Here is a 21706-nt window from a genome sequence, read left to right as displayed (position 1 = left end):
GTGAGAGAGTCTTTTGTCTATCACAGTTTGATATTGATACTAGATCATATCCATGTTTTAATAAATCATTTGGCAATGGCGGCAGGACTCTGATCTCTCTAGCTGAGAGGCCAGCAGGGGTCCAGGACCCCTTTAGGCCCTCACCCGTAATTTTCTGGAAAGGGGGGGCTCCTGTGGTCTCTCTGACACCCCAGAGAAAGACCAGGAACTGCCAGGACTATGGACAAAAAGGTGTGTTTATAACTAAAAAAGGGTACCTTTGAACAGGCAGTTGATAAGTCACAGGAGACGTCCCATGCACAACATAGGCCTGAGTGGGTCCAGTTGTAAGCTTCATGGAGTTTGGTATTTGTGGTCTGTATTTTAAGTGGTGCTAGTAGCAGTTTGTGTTTTGAGGTGGGACAGTGGTGACAGCAGGATGGCCAGTTTGTTGTGTTTTGGGAGCAGTAGTGACTCCAGTTTTGTTTGGTTTGTGGCTGAGAAGTGGCTGGGTGGTTTGCAGTTTGGGTATCAGCCACAAGTTTTGGGACGAGAGAGATCCTATTGAGAGTGGCAATAGATCATGATTACAGCCCATGTGCGCACACCAGATGTGTGCATAGTGTAAACTGATCTCTGGGTCTCAGGAATCTGCAGGGAGTGGCAGAGAGAAGTAGCAGAAAGCGGTGTTAGCTGCCAGTGGTTTGTGTTATGAGCCGAGAGGGGCTCGACAGAGTGATTTGTGTCCTGAGCTAAGGGCCCAGGCAGCCGCCAGTGATCTGTTCCAAGCCAAGAGGGGCTTGAGCGTCAGAGCTGGCAGCTGCAGGTCTTGTGTTCCGGCTGTCCGGCAGCTGGTTTGTGTTATTTTGGGACTGCTAGCGTTTGGAGTTGTGTTCTGGTAAAAAGGGAAGTTGTCTCTTGACGCAAAGGGAGCGGGAGTGGGTGGCTCTGGGGCTTACGTTCGGCACCAGCGGAGAGATCTGACCCGTGGCTCTGGGAAGTGCCGCAAATATAGTCCACACGGCACTCCATGTAGTTTTAGCCTGGCCGCAGCAATTTCTGTAGTTTGGGAAATAAATTTTTCCTCTGTTATTTTGTGTGAGTGTCCTGAGTGGCAAGCAAAAGTGTGTGTTTGAGACATGCTGTTAGCACGAGGTGAGCGCAGTAGTCCAGATCTACGGTTCCACTCAGGGTGACTGCGAGTGGCTAGAGAAGGACAAAGCACTTGGGGTGTGTGGCTTGTTGCATTAACCTCTTTAGATTGGAATAAAAATCTCCCCCCTCTCAGTGGTTTGGTGTGGTGTGGTAAACATTTTAAGGAAGCGCTGCCATCTTGTGATAAAAGCTATAATTGAGGCTGTTAACCTTTCCCCCCAACTAACAGTTTTTCCTAATTATTAAGGTTATATGCCTAGGAGTAGGGGGTGTTGGGAACCTCGTGTGAAAGAATTTTCCCGTTTAAGGAAAGGCTGTGACTGTAGCCCGTGGGTTGTGTTTCACTGTGTAGTTTGTCAGGAACTTCGGGTCTGATGAGTATTAAAGTGGAAGACCCCTAAGAGAGGACTGTGTCTTTGTTGTTCAGAGGAAAATAAAGCCACCCAGAGGGCAATAAGGGTCTTGTTGATAACGGGTAAAGTAGCACATGGCAGTAGTAGGATATTTGAGCTACTGAAGAATGGAATTTCAGGAATCCTACAGAAACCAATTGAAATCCTTAGGGTTGAATGTGCCCAGTACACCCAGGTACCAGAATATTACAAAGCAAAGCTTCAAAGTTGGGGCAAAGTAAAAAAAGTTGGGCGAAAAAGAACTTCCAGCATGGGGGCATGTGAGAGCAAAGAGATTCCTGAGGGTAACACTTTGGGATGCATTTTAACACACTGGAAAGAGTTGGTGGGCTACGGTGGTACAGAAACAAAGAGGGAGCTTGTTAAGTTTTGTACACAATGGTGACCATTTTATAGGCTTGACGGGGGTATAAGATGGCCAGCAAATGGTATGCTGGACTATGAAACATTATTGCTGTTAAGGCTTTTTCTCCGGCATGAACAGAAGTGGTCAGAAGTAACGTATGATGATATGGTTTTTTTACTCTTCTGAGTCACCCTGAGTGGCAGAGAGATCGTGGGATTAGATCACCATCTGATCCTTTGGTATTAACTCTTGGGAAAGAGAATAAAGCTAACAGGGGGAAGCTAAACAGTGTTGTAGTGCATGCTCAATAAACCAAAGATGCACATAACCCTGACAAGGTATACAAGAAACATCAGACTTACTTAGATCACCCCCTAGAAGGCAAGAAAGAGGGAGGAAGAGGAAGTTCAGAACCACCATCGATTCCAACCTCCCCTACTTCATCTGCGGCCTCAACCTCCTTCAAAAGGACAGCAATTAAGGCAGGAGTTTCCCCACCAACTCCCAAACCAGGAGATCCATCATTGTGAGAGTGAAGAATGAGACAGCACCTGTGTCCAAGAAGGAGAGTGCAAAGACAGACACTGCTGTGTGCTCTTGGCAGGCTGTTTAAGAGAAAACTCAAAGAATGCCTTGTGGTGCACAAGAAGCCTGCCACACTGAATATGCAAGAAAGTGCTAATCTGCATGTTTTCTGATGATGTCCCATGACTGCACATCCACTTTTCAAGCAGCAAGAGCAATCCCAGCTGTCTGATTGAGAAGAAGCTGTTGCTGCATTTTGCAGTTCTCTATACTGCTCACACAAGCCCAGCACTCTGCCACTTGATCAGAGGTGGCATTCAGCTTTGATGCTTTTCAAGGTGTGTCCTGCACACAGCCAGTGCATCTCGTGCACGCTTTTTCCTCAGCTCGAGCTGCAAAGACACCTTTTCTGCTTCAAAGTATGCAACTCTGTAGAGATGAAAAATGAAGGATGAGATCACCATGCTTTGAGATGATTTATTGCTCAAGTAAGCCAGATATCAGTCTGAAGGCATGAGATTTAGAGAGGAGCAACAAGTCAGCCATAGCTCAAGGCAGTCACGGGTTTCTTCTTCACACAGCAATATATAACATTTTGGTCCAATAGACAATTGACATGCAAATTGTTTCTACTTATTAACCTATCACCTTTGCTTAATTTTGCTGCACTGCGTCTGTCTCTTAGCCACTAAGCTGACAGGTCATGTACTTACACACACAACTCTATTGTAGCTTCCAGATCCCTAACTTACTCTTTAAATCACATTATTACAGCTCAAACCTCAAACTACTTTACTTAATATAATTTCTTACTTATAACTGTAAGAACATAAGTTTATAATTTTTCTACATACTGTTTGTGTACCTTCATTATTACGTTAACCCAAGCTCTTTCCAAGGCTGCAAATGAAACCCTTCAGCATCTGTGGAATTTTCCATTTTCCCATTTCCCACATCTCCCCTCTCTCTCTGCACTAAAATATCCCTATTAATGGATTTGTTAATCATTCATTGCATACACTGAAGCAAACAAGGCACCATTGTTAGCATTACTATTGCAATTACTAAAATGCATAGTCTTGTTGTAAAACACTTTTTTATCCATGGTGTCAAATCCCACTCACTGAACAAATCATCCAGTCAGGTTCCACCATCTACTCTGATTTTTGACACCCCTTCCTTGAACTGTTGTACACTTTTATGTATGCTTTTGGAATGACTTAATAAATTTATGCAACATATTCCTTCAAAATCTTCACATACATGTCCACGTGCTAACAAAAGAAAATCTATTGCTACCTTATTTCCTAAACTTGCATGCCTAACACCTTTGACACCTGCTAAGATGCCTCTTAATGTAAGGGGCATAGCATTAAATTGTTTACTCACCCACCATCCCAATCTGTCTAATTGCTTTAGTGCTTTTGCTGATGCAAGTGATGGCAAAAGAAGTGATATTACAAGCCTTTTCCCAAAACCTAAGGATCAAAATCATCCTTACACTCTGGTCTGTATTGATGAACTAATGACTTTTTTCCTCTATGTCTCATGTGTGTGGCGATGTGCCTGGGGGAAGACAGAGTTACACTGTCCCACCCCAAACCCCTTGTGAAGGACGGCCCAGGTGTTCTGATTGGGTTTGAGTCCCTGGGGGTTTCTCCCTTGTTGTGTTTCTAGTGGTCCCTGACCCTGAACTCCACCCTCAAAGGTGGAGACCCTCCAGAGTTCTGTCCCTCAAAAGCCCCTGCTGTGCCTCTATTCGGGGCTCTCTGTTCTGGACCTGAGTTTGTTCCCATGCTGAATAAATGGTTTCATGAACGGGAGCCCATCTCGGTTGGTGTTCCATGCTGGTCCCCAGAACCCTGCAGCTTCCCTGGATGAGATCCTGAGGTTGTGGAATGCAACACATGTTGACAATTGTTTTCATACTTGGAGTTTAACAGTGTAAGCCTTCTTAAACTACAAGGACCACCTTTGATGTTAGATGGAATAAAAAATCATGCTCTCTTTCCACAAACAAAAACTATCCCCTTCAGCAACTGAAGAGGAACAGAGCTGAATGTAGATGGAACTACAGAAGTGTCATTACACCAAAAAGTCTGATTCTTATATACTGAGTGATGTGTAGAAACATCTTTCACCGCTGATTGATCTTTCCCTGCAAAATTGAACTTCACACAAAACTTTATAGAGTCAAGGAGTTCTAATTCTTGGGGTTCAATGGATGCTTCAGGAAGATAGGGAGTCCACCATTCCCATGTATTTACTTGAGTCCAAAATTTCCACATGTTTGTCCCAGAAAAAGCACCTTGTATAGCCCTATCAATTTCTTCTAGAATTGGGCAAATTCCTACTGGTACACTGACTAAACAAGTTGAAAATGGATTTACTGGAGTGGTAGTATATTAAGCATATAGTATCTAAACCTGAAGCATTAGCTAAAGTCACCCAAACATTGCTTCTAGGCTGACTAATGCATGTTAGGCATGCAAAAGCTACACTACTAAAGGTGAACAAAGTAAAATTCAAACTTAACATCTGATTTAACTCCATATTTCTCTAAGATTATCTTTTGGCAAAAGGTTTTGGGTTTTTTCTCTCATTTTTTTTTAATTTTCAAGCAAATTTTTCAGCATATTCTTTTTTTTTTTTTTTTTTCCATTTTTCATGGACTAACCAAAGGTAAGATACAAAGTTATTCTGTGCATTCAATTTTTTTTTAATTTTTTTTTTTTTTTTAATTTGGACATCCTCTGATTCTTTTGCAAATTCTTTCTTATATTCTTCTTCAAGAATAGGAAGGCAAGGGCTAATACCACACTTTTGCCAAAAGAGCTTTACAGTACTCCTGGTTTTTTACATCCTTTACATTGATATAAAACCCAAGGTACACAGTTTTGCAAATGGCACAAAAATAATGTCCCCAGTGACATTAAAAATGAAAAAATTACTATTGTTTTAAGGTCCAAATAGTTGAGACTCCAGATGTGCTGTTTTAGCAGGCAAAAGTCTATCAGCTGAAAGTGTTGATCCTTAACATCACTGAATGTTCTTTCAAATCCTGAAACAGGGAATAACTGAAGAAATTAGTAGAGATGCAACATTATAATGATAACATAAAACTTCTGTTGGCAAACAGTCTTTGTAGTTTTCAGACATAGCTGTGTCCTGGCAGTTCCACTTTTAGTCTTGTTTTGACTACAAAGATTGTATGGTGACTTCTCTGTTTACCAGGTCTCGTGTTTTAGGAGGCAGACAGTGCCTGGTCAGATAAATAGGTGACTCTTTTGAACCTGTCAACAAAACATAGGCACTTCTCCCATTTAAGTTAATGAATCATTTAGGCTTAGCTGTGGTACACTGAATTGTGACTTCAGATTTCATGATCTTTTCTAAATTTTTGGTGTAGATATTTCATTATTCAAAATGAATTGTGGTCTAAATTTCTAATGCACATACTACATTAATTGAATGTTCTTAGGGCATCAACTCCTTTTGCTTTTAAAAGTGAGATGTACTTTTTTTTATCATGCATATGAACATCAACACAAAACTATACAGATAATGAGCAAAAACTTAGAAATTAATTAGATAATAATCATTGTTAATAATATATGTGATATAGAATTACTATTACCCACTAAAACATTGTACCAGCATCTCAGAGTCTGCAAACAGCTGACAAACCTCAAATCAGTGAAGGACTGGATAACCACCTCTGGAAATGATCCTCTAAGAACACTTCAAAATTGATCCAGCTGTCATATTAATAGGATCAAATTGCCAAGTCAAAAGTGACTCAAATATTGATTTGATGCAGAAGACATCTGAATTGTTGGCAAACATTCCATCCAGATAAAGTCAAGGCCTGGCCAGGGCCTAAGCTTTAAACTGGAAAGATGTCTCTTAACTCATTTTTAAAACAAGGCTCTTAATAATAGCAGTTATGAGATGGTTAAAGCTCAGCAAACTGTTGAAGGGCATTTCTGTAAAGCAAACTATTAGAAGACTTAGGCAACAGATTAATAGAACTGTCTAGCAGTTGGTTTAATCTGAAGTTACCTTGGGGTAACTGGCTTTCAGCAATGATACATTTTTCTGGAATTCTGGAAGCACTAAAAAACAATAAAGCTACACTGGATCAAACAGTAGCAAGCCTTCTTAAATAAGGGAAAGAGTTAAAGAACAAAAAAAACCTGTACAGAAACAGCTGTATAACTTGTTTAAGGAGATGCATCAGCAGTTAGAAAACAAAAACATCTCAAATGACATGTGTCTTAAAGGTACACAAAATTTGTAAAGCATATGAAAAGCCAGCTATAAATATAGTAATAATACCTTATGAATACTGCTCATCATAAAAATCTGTAAATTCACATTATATAATGAATTAATCAGTAGTAAGTGTCTGAAGAAGTTAATATTTTGAAAACATTCATGGCCCAATGGCAAGAAGTGAAATATGGTAAAAGCTTTTAAACTATTAATATTTTTATTAATAAAAGTTGCTACTCTTCCTTCTTACCTATAGAAAACAAAACCAATAGAGACTGTAGCAAATAATGAAACCTTCAATGATATGAAGGATGCAACAGACTGTATCTTCTTCCATTCATAAGCTGGTGTTTATCAGTGTTCTATCATAGCTGTTTCAGTCATCCTCATCTCTCTAGGAAAATAATTTATACTTTGCAGTTTAGAGAAGTGTCTTTTAACAAAATGTGAGACAAATTAAACAATATTCAAACCTGGTAGAAATTAATTTTGAAATAAGGAAATAACAAAACCTCAAAAGAATACTAAAGTGATAAAAGCTAACTTAAGATCACTCAGACCTAAACCTAGTAAAACTTAACTTGGATTAATTCTATCAACACTTAATCTGTATCAAATGAAACATAACTCATTCTTACTCTATTACTACAAAAAATGGAAATGAAAGTTTGGTATATACCTTTTAAACATGTTATTACATAATATGTTTCTATAAATTTACATATAATTATGCATATGTTACATTATATTTTTTATATATGATATATATATAGTGTCTAATGTTAAACATATGTTATATATGTTATTATATAATTACTTTTGAACATAATATAACATGGATTTACTGTAGAGATTAGAAAGATGTGACAAATACATTATGATTTTATGTTATTTTGCCTTGAGAATAACTCATAATAACTGCAGATGTTACTGAAAATATTCACTCATAGTAGGAATTTGCCTGGTATGGGCTTAAGTTTGTTAGGACTTTTAAAGCACAGTATTATTGGAGAAAAACCACAACAATGCAGGGTTTGGCAAATTGCCATTCAGTTTTTGTAGCACATCACAGAAACATCAAGTCAAATTTTTTATTAAAATCCAAAGTCCAAATAGGTATATATGTGTTTTTTATAGCAAAAAAATTCACAATGAAATTACCTTGAATTATTCATATTACTATGAATTATTAAAATAGAGGAAAAAACAAGCAAATGAGTAATGTATGGTTAACTTGTCTTCTTGTACAGTGAAGTTTTCCTAGCTAATTATTTTTTCAATCATGAATATTTTCTGTAGATAACATTAATTGGAAAGTCATTTTATCAGTAGCTGTAAATCACTCGATATTTTGACATTAGATTTTAAAACTAATTATTGCAAGGTAACTTTAAGAAGTGCCAGGATAGTACCCAGCTTGCTAAAAAGTCTTGGTTCATTGTTTTCTTAGAATGCTTTTATACACCCTTTTAGAGTAAATTTTGTGTTTTTAAGTAATTATGAGTTCTTGTAGTTTTACAGTTTCACTGGAGAAATTACTACAACCCCTTAGAAAATTCAAAAAAAAACCCTCTTTAGAAATGTTTACAGTAAATATTAACAGAATTAAAAAGTTACATTGCAATAATTAGTTTTAAAATCTAATGTCAAAATATCGAGTGATTTACAGCTACTGACAAAACGACTTTCAAATCAATGTTATCTACAGAAAATACTCATGATTGAAAAAATAATTAGCTAGGAAAACTTCACTGTACAAGAAGACAAGTTAAGTTAACTATATATTACTCGTTTGGTTTTTCCTCTATTTCAATACGGTAATTTCATTGTGAATCTTTTTGTTATAAAAACACATGTGATAGCATATATACCTATTTGGACTTTGGATTTTAATAAAAAATTGGACTTGATGTTTCTGCAATGTGCTACAAAAACTGAATTGCAATTTGCCAAACCCTGCATTGTATTGTTTTTTCTCTAGTAGAACTGCATTTTAAAATTTCTAATAAACTTAAGCCCATACCAGGAAAATCCCTACTACAAGCAAGTATTTTCAGTAACATCTGCAGTTATTATGAATTATTCTCAAGGCTAAATAAGATAAAATCATAATGTATTTGTCACATCTTTATAATCCCTATAGTAAAACCGTGTTGCTGTTATATTTTGTTTAAGAGGTATATCCCAAACTTTCATTTTCCTTTTTTGTAATAACAGAGTATATGTAATAAAGAATGACGTATGTTTTCATTTGATATTAGATTGAGTGTTAATAGAATTAAGTATGTTTAGGTCTGAGTGATCTTAGGTTTTATGGCTTTAGTATTCTTTTAAGGTTAAGTTTTGTTATTTCCTTATGTCAAAATTAATTTCTACCAGGTTTGAAATTTAAATTGTCTCACATTTTGTTAAAAGACACTTCTCGAAACTGCAAAGTATTGTGGAGGCTGGGGAACCGGCCAATTCAGAGATCCTGGCTCTCCCTTGGAGGGATTCTCCCTAGGCGAGGCACTTTCTCTCAGAGCGAGAGAAGTGCCACTCCCAGAGGTTCTGGAGTTATGTTAATTTGTTACACCCCATTGGTTTCCCTCCCTATCAGTCCACCCCGATACATGTATCCAAGTTTCCCCCTCCCCTCTCCTTCCCTATCAATACCCTGGTTTTTTTCCCCCCAGCTGAGAGAGCTGCTGTCACTGGCTCCCTTCACTGAGGGCCCTGCTATAATAAAGGCTATTTCTCAGTGGAATGCCATACAGCTCTCTAGTCTCTCTCTCCATGTTACCTGCACGCTGCTGCTGAGCTGAAATCACTCGCCGGGCAGAGGACGTGCCTGTGCCCCTGGGCAGTCCTTTTCAGGACGGCTTCTTCAGGGTAGTCGCGGCACCCCTATCACCAACACTGCTGCAGCAAAGTATAGTTATTTTCCTAGAGAGAGGAGGATGACTATGACTGAAACATCTGTGATAGAACACTGATACACATCTGCTAGTGGATAGAGGAAAATACAGTCTGCTGCATCCTTCATTCCATTGAAGGTTTAATTATTTCTTACAATCTCTACTGGTTTTCTTTTCTATAGAGCCTCCAGAATTCCAGAAAAACGTATTATTGCTAAAATTCAGTAACCATGAGAGAAATTTAAGATTAAACAACTTCCTAGACAGTTCTATTGATCTGTTGCCTAAGACCCCTGATAATCTGCTTTACACAAATGCACTTCAACAGTTTGCTGAGCTTTAACCATCTCATAAATGCTATTATAAAGAACCTTGTTTCGAAAATGAGTTACGACCCGTCTTTCTGGCTTAAAGCGTTCTTAAAACACTGGGCGGACCTAGATTTTACCTGCATGGCAAGTTTACCAACAATTCAGATGTTTTCAGTATCAAATTCAAATTTGAGACACTACTGACATGACAATTTGGCCCAATCAATATAAGAGCAGGATCAATTTTGAAGTGGTCTTGGAGGATTATATCCAGATGTGGTTATCCCTACACTGATTCAGTGAATTAGGTTCTGATCCCAAAACGACACCCATTTGGTGGAGTCTCTGAAAATGACATCAAAGTCAGTATAGGTATAGGACAGATCCTTCTTCCCTGCCTCTTTTCCGCCCGCACTTTCCTCCGCTACACCCAAGAGTGGACATCTTCCTCTTCCTGCTCCTGCACTGCCTGCTCCACACACTCAGCTGCCCATGGAAACGCTGCTGCCTTTGCGCCTGCAGGATCTTGTCCAGCACCACACCAAGGCTCTGCTGCGGTGCAAGAACTGCATTTTCCTCAGAGCCACAGAGCACTGGCAATTGGCACCTCCAGCAGCTTTGTGCCTGGGACACGTTCTTCTGAGACTGCCCCGCTGGTGCTATGGGCTGGACTCACAGCTTTGCTTTCAGGCTTTCCCTGCCCATCGGCATCCTCAGACAGCAGGCTCTTGGACTTATAGCTGTGGCTCTGAGAGAGCAGGGACGCCTGGCCAAAGGCCTTCCACCAATTACAGTGTGGCAGCTCTCACCAACGCTCGGGCAGGCCTGAAGAAGGCTCTTGCTGAAATATCCCAAGGCTGGACATCTTCCTCCTGCTGCTCCAAAACTCCTGATGCCACAGGCTTCCCTGAGAATTGGAACTCCATCTTTTCTTTGCCACCTGCCTGCTCCAGCACAACACAAAGGCTCTTCTCCTGGGGCACGACCACAGCATCCTCAAAGCCCTGGACAGGCACGTGACAGCTCCAGGAAATTGCCCCTGCCTTTGTGGCTGCAGGAAACACCCCCTGGAACGGCTCTGGACTCCAGTTTTGCCATCGCAATTTTCTGGGCCAATCTGCATGCTCAGGCATCAGGAGGTTCTGCACAAAACTATGGGGAAAGGAAAGAAAGAGAATTTGGAATTAGATGACAAAGAATGCTTCTTCTCCCAGTCAAGGCAGGAGCGATGTAACAAAGTTTCTCCAATGCACTAAGCACCAGTAATAACGGCATTTGCAGAAGAAATTCTTCTACAAGCACTTGTCCTAGCAATAAAAATCCCCTGGTGCAACTAGGGAATGAATTATCTAGATTACTGCGTAGAAAACCCCAGGAACCTTTATCCTACTGCCTAGCCAGGCTCAAACTATTCCATCTAAACTGATTGGGAAATTACTAGAAAAGCTAGGTACATTTTTAATGAAAACTTTGCAGCTCTACTACCACTCTGGACCAGGAATCACTCCTACCTTACAGAGGCCCACGCATCTGAGGGTGCAGGCAGTCGTCTCTTAAGGGTCTCCTCCTTCTTCCTCTTCCTGCTCCTGCACTGCCTGCTCCACACACTCAGCTGCCCATGGAAACGCTGCTGCCTTTGTGCCTGGAGGATCGATTGTTTCAGCAGTGTCAATGTCCTGCCCTATGGCACCGCCACCCTTTCCTGGTACGCAGGGTCCTGGAACTCTGCGGTCCCTCAGAATCTCTGGCTTTCCTCTGGGTTCTGGGAGCTCAGTTTTGGATGCCTAGTTTTTTACGTTCTGCTTTAATAAAAAAAAGGTTTTGTACCTTGCTTCTCCGTTTCTGCCTTTGAATACATTATCTGTGTTCTATGTGTTTTACAGTGGACAAATTATTTTGTAAATGTCATTCTGAGAACCTTTCTTGTGTCATTGCTTTATTACTGTTGCAACTCTTAGTAGTTCACATCCTAGGTTATACACCATCTTTTCTAGATTAGGAGTTGAAAATACACTATACAGTTATTCATTTCCCCCGTGTACAAGATGTAGTTACACAAATTTTTCTTTTTATTTTTCTTGCAAAATTAGGGTAATTTCTTTTTGGTTTATATCTTTCCCTTCTGAACTCATTGGTTTCCATTTTTCACTTCCTCTACTCAGATGACCTTTCCTCTGTTTTATTCTTGTCGTTATTTACCAATCCTTCCATACTGCTTTACAGAGATGCAGCTGTTGCAACATGTACTTATTAGATCTTTTTATTGTTTTGATTTATACCTTGCTAAGTTGATAATACGTGTATTTTACATTTCTGTCAACTGTGTAATTTTTACATTTTTAAGGGAAAATGTTTTAAACCTATTCCTCATCTCCAAATTTAAAAAAAATAGTTTCATTACCTGTCCAGTAGCCATAAAGTAGATGTGTATCCGTCATCTATAAATAAAGCAAGCTTTTGGTTTGACTCACACATTTAGACTTTTTTTATCCTGTATGAAATAAAGTAGAAAAAATATGCTATTACAGATATATCTTCAACTGCATATCACTTTTAACCTTGAGGGAAGACTCTGCATTATTGAACAGAACCAATTTAGGCAGTGCAGCTCCAGATTAACACATGATCAGAACCTTAGACTGGTAATTAAGAGCAGAAAATAGTTTGGATACCACCACAAGGCCACAGCGCATTCTCCTGTTGTCATTGCCACCATCAGAGTAAAACTGGAATCAAGCAATCCCATTCCATTACAACCAACCTTATGCTGCAAAGGTGGAGCCTCTCAGAAATGACAGACGTGGCAGAGGTTTCCCATGTGTGAAGGCATCCTCCCTTTCCAGAGGAATTGCAAGTTCCCCTCTCCCCACTCCATTCCATCCATAAACAGAGCACTGACAATCCATAATGATGGTTATACACTGCAGCACTGGGATGTACTTTGCTCCTTAGGTAGATCTAAATCTGGAAGTTGCTCAGCCTCTTGTGCCCTCTCCAAGTGAGAATTTGTAACTTTTCTTCCAACAATAATCCAGACAAACTACTTTGTTAACTGCTCCAAGTAATTACCAGAAGATTTTGCTGTGTTTTTCTATAATGTTTTATTTAACCCAAGTTAAATAAGTACCATTTTGCAAATACTGACACTTTTACATTTGAAATTCCCACCACACTACAGAGATTGGATAGGTGATCTTCAAACTTCATAGGTTAGGATATTGGCCACAGAGTATCAATAAATAACAAGTATCAGGACAAAAAAATAATCCAATATACACCCCCCAAAATCCACCCTCTTTTTATTTTATTTTATTTTGTTTTATTTCTCTTTTATTTTATTTGTATTCTGGAAGAAAAGAATTTGACAGCACTACCATGCATACAACAAGGTGACCCAGGCATGAAGATGAGCAAGCTGATGGTCCTTCTGATTCCAGTTTTCAAGGGTGACATTAGTGGGACACTGCTCGGAGCACTGCTTACACAGCGCTTATGTTAGGATGAAGCTTACAGAACAGACTAAAATGGTTTTTTATTGGTCTTGAAGGGGCAATTTCTTCCACAAAACATCCAAGACTTCTCAGGGAACAGAAGGGACCACACTGTGCTGTGCAAGGCTACCATGATTTAAGAGTCCAGACAAAATATTGCAATATTCAAATAACCTTGGCATTAACAGCAAAGGGGCAGTGCAATTTCCATAGCTACATAAGGAAAGGATGTGTGTAGATCCAGCTCTGAAGCAAAGCCCAGCTACAAGATACATTTGTTTTCTACGTTTGCAGAGAGTCTTTTTCTCCTGCCCAGACCATCCTCTCCAGGATGACTGCAACAAACTCAAAAACACACAACTCATCCAAACCTACCATGAAGATCAGTGCATTCAGCTGCTTCTACAAAACACTTTTCAATTGACACACTTTTCTATTTACTCTGAAAACTAACAGGATATTTATGTGGCATAATTATAAAAAAAATAAATTAAACATTTTAAAGAGGTAATTTAAAATTAAATTTTAAAAAATTAATTTCATTTCAATTAAATCTAATTTTTAAAAAGTCTTTCAGCTTGAACATAACTACCATATATAGTATGGTATGTAACATATGCTTGTTACAAGCTGCATAGTTCATACTACGATCCCTCTTTCTTTTTAGTTTCACCTTGGAAAATAGAATTCCAAGCAGCTCTTGAAATCAACCTTTTCCAAGAGCTCCTTTTGTATCCTTTAGTCACTCTGAAAGATAACCACGTAACAAGAAAAGAAAGAGCTGAAGGAAAATATTCAGTATTGCATTTGCCCTGAAACTAAGAATTTATAACTGTACATTTTTACAAATATGATTTTACACAAGAGATGGGGAATGAAGTTTTCCCTCCACACTAAAGAAGTGGATGTGGCCTTAGCCATGGCTGCAGTACCTCCAAGGCTGTAACTGCTCTGCCAGGGGTTTATCCATGGCCACGGCTGTGATGTGCTCCAGCACGACCCCATGCACACGCACTGATGTTTCAAGGGGCACCTGCTGAGCATGGCCTTATCCACAGCCACAGCGGCTTTGGGTTTATCCTGGGGCCACAATCCCTTCTTGGGCACAGACATAACCACGGCCACAGATGCTCTGAGAGGTTCCTGCTCTGCCATGGGCTTATCCCCAGCCACTGATGCCTGGGGGTATCCTGTTCCCATGGGGGCTCATCCACAGCTCACAGTTCTCTTGACTTCAGCTCACACTGGAGTTCCAGCAGCACAGAAACAGCAGCGCTGCCCTGGCCACCTCCCAGCCCAGGTCTGTCACCATGGCTGTCATCCGTGTCCCCAGGCACAGCACAGGAAGAGGAGAAGCACTACAGACTGCAGCAAAATCAAAATGAAACCCCTAACGAGCTCCATGGCAGGCACGGGAGCCTGACCACAACAGCGCCAACAGCTCTAAATCCAACCCAGCACATTCCAGCCAAAGCTGCTGTTAACTCAAACCCTTCAAGCTCCATGTCAGGCACCAAAAAGGACTCTCATGGTTTAACCCCAGATGGCAACCCACCCCACACAGCTGCTCGCTCACTCCCCCACAGTGCAATGGGGGAGAGAATCAGCAAAAGGATAAAACTCACAGGTTGAGACAAACACAGTTTAATAGCAAAAAGAAAAACAATGCACACAAACACAGCAAAATAAGGAATCTATTCCCCACCTGCAGGCAGATGTTCAGCCATCTCCAGGAAAGCAGGGCTCACCCACATGTAATGGTAACTTGGAATGGCAAATACCATCACTCCTGAAATCCCTCACTTCCCTCTTTCTCCAGCTTTACGTGCTGAACAGGATGCCATGCAGCCTGGGATATTCCTTGGGTCCCTTGGGGTAAGCAGTGTCCCCTCCCAACTCCTTGTGCTCACCCAGCCCACTCCCTGGTGGGTGGGGTGAGATGCAGAAAAGGCCTTGATGCTGTGTAAACACTGCTCAGCAATAGTGAAACCATGCCTGTGCTTGTGACACTGTCTCGGCTCCCATCCAAAAGAATGCCCATAGCACCTACTATGAAAATAAATAACTTTACCCCAGGCCAACCAGCTCAGCTCAGTAGCTTCACAAATCCTGGTTTCCATACCAAAATAAACCTCAGTTGACCATATTCCATATTGTCAAGTGCTGAAAACGGCACTAATTTGTAACAAGTTTCACAACCTTTTGTTTAAGGTTCTGTAGTTCCCCATTTCCACCGCTCATCCCTTGACAAGCAACCAACAACCAAACCTCCTTTGCAGCTCTCTGTGACACTGAGGCTGCCAGTGCCATGGTGTGCAGCACAAAACACAGGGGATGGTGCTAGTGAAGCAAAGAACCACTGCCATACACTGCTCAAGCTCCCTGTGAAACCAGTGAAATATATCCTGTCATTCAATTTAAATACTCAAATTTTACGTAACCATTTGAACCTCTCATACCTAGAATTCTCTCATTACTAAAATTCACATACCAGTCTTTGGTACTGGCAGGGAAAAAGTAGCCCCTAATCATTGCAAACGTGGCCACTGCATATTCCAAGATATTGGCACACCACAGGAGATGAATCCAGCTGTCAAAAATAATGGTAGGTGAGAAGTGGAAGAAGCATTTGTAAACCAAAGTACATGGGTAATGATCCACGCCTGAAGTCCATTGATTTCCTATTTATTTATGACACCTAAAATATGAAGAAAAAATTGAGTCTTAGTGACCCTGCATTAATACAGCTTTTAATTAATATGGGTATCAATTAAATTAAATTATTAATAAATTAATTTTAATATTTTATTAATAATTAATATTTTAATATTTAATTATTTTTAATTTTAATTATTAAAAATAATTAATTAAATTTATTAATAATTTATTAAATAAATTAAATTATTAATAAATATGGTGTGCACACAATACACAGAGGCTCCATCAGGTGCTCACGAAATGACTTCTCTCTTCTCATCCCTGCAGCCAAATATCCTGCGCCACTTTTCCAAATGTTCCATTAGACTCTGCTGTACCCACCAGCCTTTGTTAGGCTGAGTTTTTCTCCTCAAAAAACTGAATTTAGACTCTCTCCCAAACCCTAGTAACTATAGTAACAAGTGAGTAGCAACTATAGCACCCTTTCTAACAGTCCACACAACGCATTTTGTTCAAGTCCCTTGGCTTAATGGAGCTTGAACAGGTAAAACTATCTTGGTCAAATACCAGCAAGAGTTCACTGACAATTTGAAGTGCCAAAATTATCAACCAGTACTTTTCCACTGATGAAGAAGTGCCTACCACATCAACAGTTTGACTAATCATAAGAGATAGAAATGCTATACTTTATTCTAAAAGATGACACAGATTGCTTCCTGGTTTTGTTTGAACTGAATGTGTGGGGAAGGTGAGACCATTTATGTTCACATTTCCTCTGGCTACACAATGGTTATTAAAGACTCTAAGAACAGACACACTACAATTTCAGAAGATAGCGAAGTGTGCATGTATTTCAAGGAAAACCTTCCCAGCAGCGGGGACAGCACCTTCTTGTACACCTCCCACTTAGCCAGGGAGAAATTTATGGCAGAAGTCAGGAATGCACACAAAACCACGTAGAAGAGAGAGAATGTATTTACTGTAAATACATACAAGACAAAACCCCTCAAAACACTATCCCATATGCACATACACCACTTCTAATAAGTTTCTATTCAGTATTGGATAAGCCGATATGGCAATATAGAGCTGTTGTCATTTCAGACTAGTAATACATATAACCTATTATACAGTTCTAGAAATGTATTTCATGTAAGCCTGTCATCCCATTTTTGGTGGAGAGACAGGACAGCTGGTAACTACATTCAGCTCCTTGTCCTTTGATTTTGATCTATTTCTTGTCTATTAATTTGAAACAAATGGGTATTGTTGTTATACAGTTACTATTTCTTAAAAACCTCAAAAAGGAATATGTCACACAAGGAATATTTGTGCATATTCCCTACATACTTATTTCCTAACTACATAAGCTTTATTTGGATTCCAAAATGGCTTGTAACGTGTGAAACACTACAGGGCAAATGCCAGTGCAACATTCCACCATCCTTTGTGCAAAACGATTCATCCAACAGCTGTGTGAGAAACCAAACTCTGCATCCAGATCATACCTCAATAATGTACCTGAAAAGTGACCCAAAAGGAATAAGTGCCAGCAGCCTCCCTACAGGTCAGCATGAAAGTCCTGTTCCAGATGTCAGACAGATGCTTATTTCCCGTCAGCAAGTACAGATGTAGATCAGTTAGAGAGCACAGGTACTGGGCCCGACACCACGCCGCGAGGGGCACTCATTAGGGGCCACTCACCGGGGCTCACTCCCTCGCACGGGGTCAGACAATCCCTTGCCAGGGCTCGGTTCCTCTCTCGCCGTGGCCGCTCCTTTGCCGGGGGTTGGCTCCTCCCTCGCCGTGGGTCTGTCGGTCCCTCTCTCGTCAGAGCCCGCTCCCCGGGGCCGCGCCGGCCGCCGCCGCTCCGACTCTGCCGCACCAACGGCCCCTCAGCCGGGACCGGCCCCTCCGCGCCCCGCCCCCTCCCAACGGTCCCAGCCAATCCCCGCCCGCCCCGCCCGTTCCAAGGCTCCCCATTGGTGGCCGAGCAGCGCGAGGGGTACAGGCCCCGCCCCCCGTCCCGGTGCTCGCGCCGAGGCTTCGACTGTAGCCGGGACAGCGGCGGCCGCGGGGTCCCGCGCGCAGCGGCCGTTACTCCATGGCTGCGCTGCCAGCTCCGCCCGGAACGCGGGGGCAGGAGGCGCTTCGGCCGCCGGGCACGAGCCATCGCTAAATAAAACCAAACCTTCTGGAAGAGTGGGAACTGGTGTCCAAGGAAATACTTTACACCTGCACTTGGGACACAACGTTCCCCTGCAGCGCTATGGGCTGGTTACTTTAGGCGGCTGCAGAGCCCTTAAGGGGAACTGGGCCCACTTGTCTTGTTACCAAAGCTGCCAAAGAGTCCCTAAATCAGACTGGGCCCCCTGGAGTTGTTACTAAACTCTCCCCATTCCACTGATGGTTCTGTGCAATTTCCAATGGCCCCACAAAAAAGGCCTTGGGCTGCTGGCCAAGAGGTGCTGAACACGAGCCCAGGTGCGCCCAGGTGGCCAGGAAGGACAATGGCATCCTGGCCTGTGCCAGCAATAGTGTGGCCAGCACGACCAGGGCAGTGACCGTCCCCCTGTTCTGGGCACCGCTGAAGCCCCACTTTGAATCCTGGGGTCAGTTTTGGGTTCCTCACTACAAGAAAGACTTTGAGGTGCTGGACTGTGTCCAGAGAAAGGAATTTTGCTGGGGCGGGCTCTGGAGCACAGGTCAGATGAGAAGCGGCTGAGCGAGATGGGAGACTCAGCCTGTAGGAAAATGGTCTCAGGGAGGACCTTCTCTCTCCCTACAGCTCCCTGGAAGGATACTCACTTGGGGAGGGGGTGGATTCCTAAAGATAAAGTATCTATCCCATAACCCTTTGTGCCAAAATGATCGTCACTGTGTCTTTAGGATTTGACAGCTGGGACACCTTGAGGAGGATGGAGGGGTTTGCTTTAGGGCACATGGTTTTAAAGGCTGCCTAGGCAATTGCACATCCTGCAAATGTGTATGTCTGCCCGAGACTTTGTGGGGGGTGGGTCCTGCCTGTCAGAGACTGGAAAAGGTAATCTTTTTTGAGACGTCCTGGGAGGCTTGGAATGTGTGCTAGGGGTAGATCAGACCTTGCTCTGGAGAGGTAGTGCTCTGTCCCACAATGTCTGCCAGTCCCAGCACACTGGAGGCAGCCCCAGTTTTGCCTAACCCAGTCTCTGAGAGGCCAGGGGACCAGAAGTCCCTCCTGGGAGGAAGGCTCAGGATGGGCTGAAAACTTTTGGAGTCACCACAAGGAAGTGTGGATCACCACAAGGGAAGCACGTGGTACTTTAGCCCTACCTTCACCTTGGAGTTTTGTATCACTGGAACCCAGGTCTCAGGAGATAGATGTCTGTTTTTCTTATTCTTCCTGCCTTCGTGGTTTTCTTTTTCTTCTCTCTCACAGAATGTAACATTGAATGAGTTTAAAGATTTTTTATGTTCAAGGGGCTAATTCTATGCTAAGTGAAATTAGGTTGTGTTTACTCTTTTCACAATGTTCCTTAATTTTCTGTAGCTTGCCAGTCAACTTTTGTGTGCTTTTTACCTCCTGAGAATATCTGGTTGGGATTTTCTCCTCTGCATCCACCCAGAGCAAAATAATCTTGGTTTAATCCTGGAATTCAGTAGCTGGGATGTAACGCTGCCTGCTTCCCTTCAGCCGGCGGATCAGGGCAGTCAGTTGTGTGGTTTCTGTGGGAGCTTTTGTGCATTTGGCTATGGGACTTTGCTATGCGACTTTGCTATGCTGCAATTCAGCAATGTGATGGATTCTGCCTGCTTTCCCTGTGTCCCTGCTGCTCAGGAATGCAGAGCCGGCTGCACAGTGCCACCTGGAGCCAGGACAGTCTCCGCCATCTCCTGAGTGCCCAGGGAATCGCTCCCTTCGCTCCCTTTTGTCTAAGCCGCCATTGCCCCCTGGGTGAGGGTCAGAGTGTGCACCGGAGCGCCCCCTGCTGGCCTTGAGAGACCCTGGCCCCGCCCCCACCAGCCATTGAGAGACCCTGCCCCCGCCCCCTGCCGGCCATGACAGATCCTGTCCAATGCCTCCCGCGATTGGCCTTGGCCCCGCCCCCTGGCCCCACCCCAGTCAGCAGCGCCCCCTGCCGAGTGTGGTCATAACTGCACCAAAGGGCAAACGCTGCTCAGCGGGGGGAAACTCCTGTGCTTGTGTTGTTGTTTGTTCTGTCTCCTCTATACATATTTCATACCAAAGAACTGTTACTCCTTCTCCTGCATTTTTGCTTGGAAGCCACATAACTTTCAAAGTTATAAGGATTTAGAAGGAAGTATCTTCTTTCCGTCCCAGGAAGGCTCCCACCTTCCTTGCCAGACAGTTGACTTTTAAGCAAGACACTTGGTGAAAAAAAACCTGGGAAAATTTCATGATTTCATTTACTACATGATTTCACATATAAAGAAACCAGGCTATCTTTCCATTTCACTGGCATTTTCACAAAGGTAAGTGCATTAAAATTTGAATTCTACCCTTTGCTTCTCAAGCAGTGCATTCCTTTGTCTTTTAGTACAAAAGGAACAAAGTCATTATACATAACAGCGGCAGAATACGCTGTGTTACTGTCACAGGGACTACCCGCTCACTTCACCAGCTCCTGTCTGCTGTTTATTGATGCCCAGTGAAGAGGAGTCACTTTTTCTTTCTCTGGTTGTCTAACATCATATCCTGCTTCTTCCAGTAGTTTGCATTGCTCTGGCTTTCCACACCATAGATGAGAAAAAAAAATGAAAAATATATTTACTTACAATTTTTTCAATATTCTCCAATCTGGAGCCAATTATATCCTAAACAAAAAATTTATCTCAGTAAGCATCACCCAGCAGTTCCTACTTGAGCAAATTCTATATTGCATTCAATGGAAACCTTATAAAAAGAGTGGGGCTGTGCCCTGAGGAGTAGAAGTTTCTACTTAACAAACCTGCCTGAAATGCTTTTGTTTTATTTATAATAGTAGCTGTGATTTTTCTTCTTCCACTACAGGGAGAAAATGAAACTGAAAATGTTTCCTTTGTAAAAATGGATACTTTGTAACTGTTATAAATGAGTAGCCGATTTGATTAATAAAAAAAAGAAATTTATTCTATATTCAATTACAATCATAAAAAGGAAACCATAAATAAAAATCAGTTTGACACTGTGCCAGGCGAGCAGCACCGGGTGATACAGGGAGGCTATCTGCAGCACTTCTCCACCATGCTTCACAAACTGCAACTGTCCCAAGGTGCTTTTTATATGTTTTTCAGGCTTTTTGGGGGTTGTTTGGAATACACTTCTTGCAGACAAATATTCATGCTGTTTTGGGTGTATATGTTGTAATTTCATCGGGTTTCTTGGAAATACACTTCTTGCAGATGAATATTTATGAGTGCATATCATTATGATCTTATTGGATGGAGGTTTCTTGGAAATATGGCCCTTGTAAACGAATATTCATGTTGGCCTTGCTGCATATCACTATAATCTCACCAGGGAAGGTTTCCTGGAAATACACTAGGATTCTTGTCAGACAAGATTATAACTTTAGCACGAATTTATTCATGCTATGTATCACAGTCCCCCCCCTTTCTTTATTAATTCATTAATTCGTGCTTTAGGATAAATTTAAATATGATTCACTTATTTAAT

The 21706-nt window shown here is 41.7% G+C and overlaps 1 long non-coding RNA gene across 6 annotated transcripts; it reads right to left on the bottom strand.

Annotated features, from left to right (window-relative positions):
- Positions 1–5020: 5020 nt before the first annotated feature.
- On the bottom strand, positions 5021–17977 carry LOC111929594 (uncharacterized). 6 transcript variants are annotated; one of them, XR_015285710.1, is made up of 5 exons: positions 17755–17977; positions 12303–12392; positions 11413–11703; positions 9776–11053; positions 5021–6968 (listed from the first exon to the last, which is right to left on the bottom strand). It is a non-coding gene; the product is annotated as an uncharacterized LOC111929594 (long non-coding RNA). The 6 variants fall into 6 exon arrangements; XR_015285709.1 differs by having other exon boundaries at positions 5059–6968; positions 11413–11700; positions 17755–17957; XR_015285708.1 differs by lacking the exon at positions 5021–6968 and adding an exon at positions 15884–16090 and having other exon boundaries at positions 9711–11053; positions 17755–17936.
- Positions 17978–21706: the final 3729 nt, after the last annotated feature.

This window comes from Cyanistes caeruleus, chromosome 4, assembly GCF_971803275.1.
Source record: "Cyanistes caeruleus chromosome 4, bCyaCae1.hap1.1, whole genome shotgun sequence".
NCBI lineage: Eukaryota > Metazoa > Chordata > Aves > Passeriformes > Paridae > Cyanistes > Cyanistes caeruleus.
Note: the sequence above shows the minus strand (reverse complement) of the source record. Positions and strands in the feature narration are given on the sequence as shown.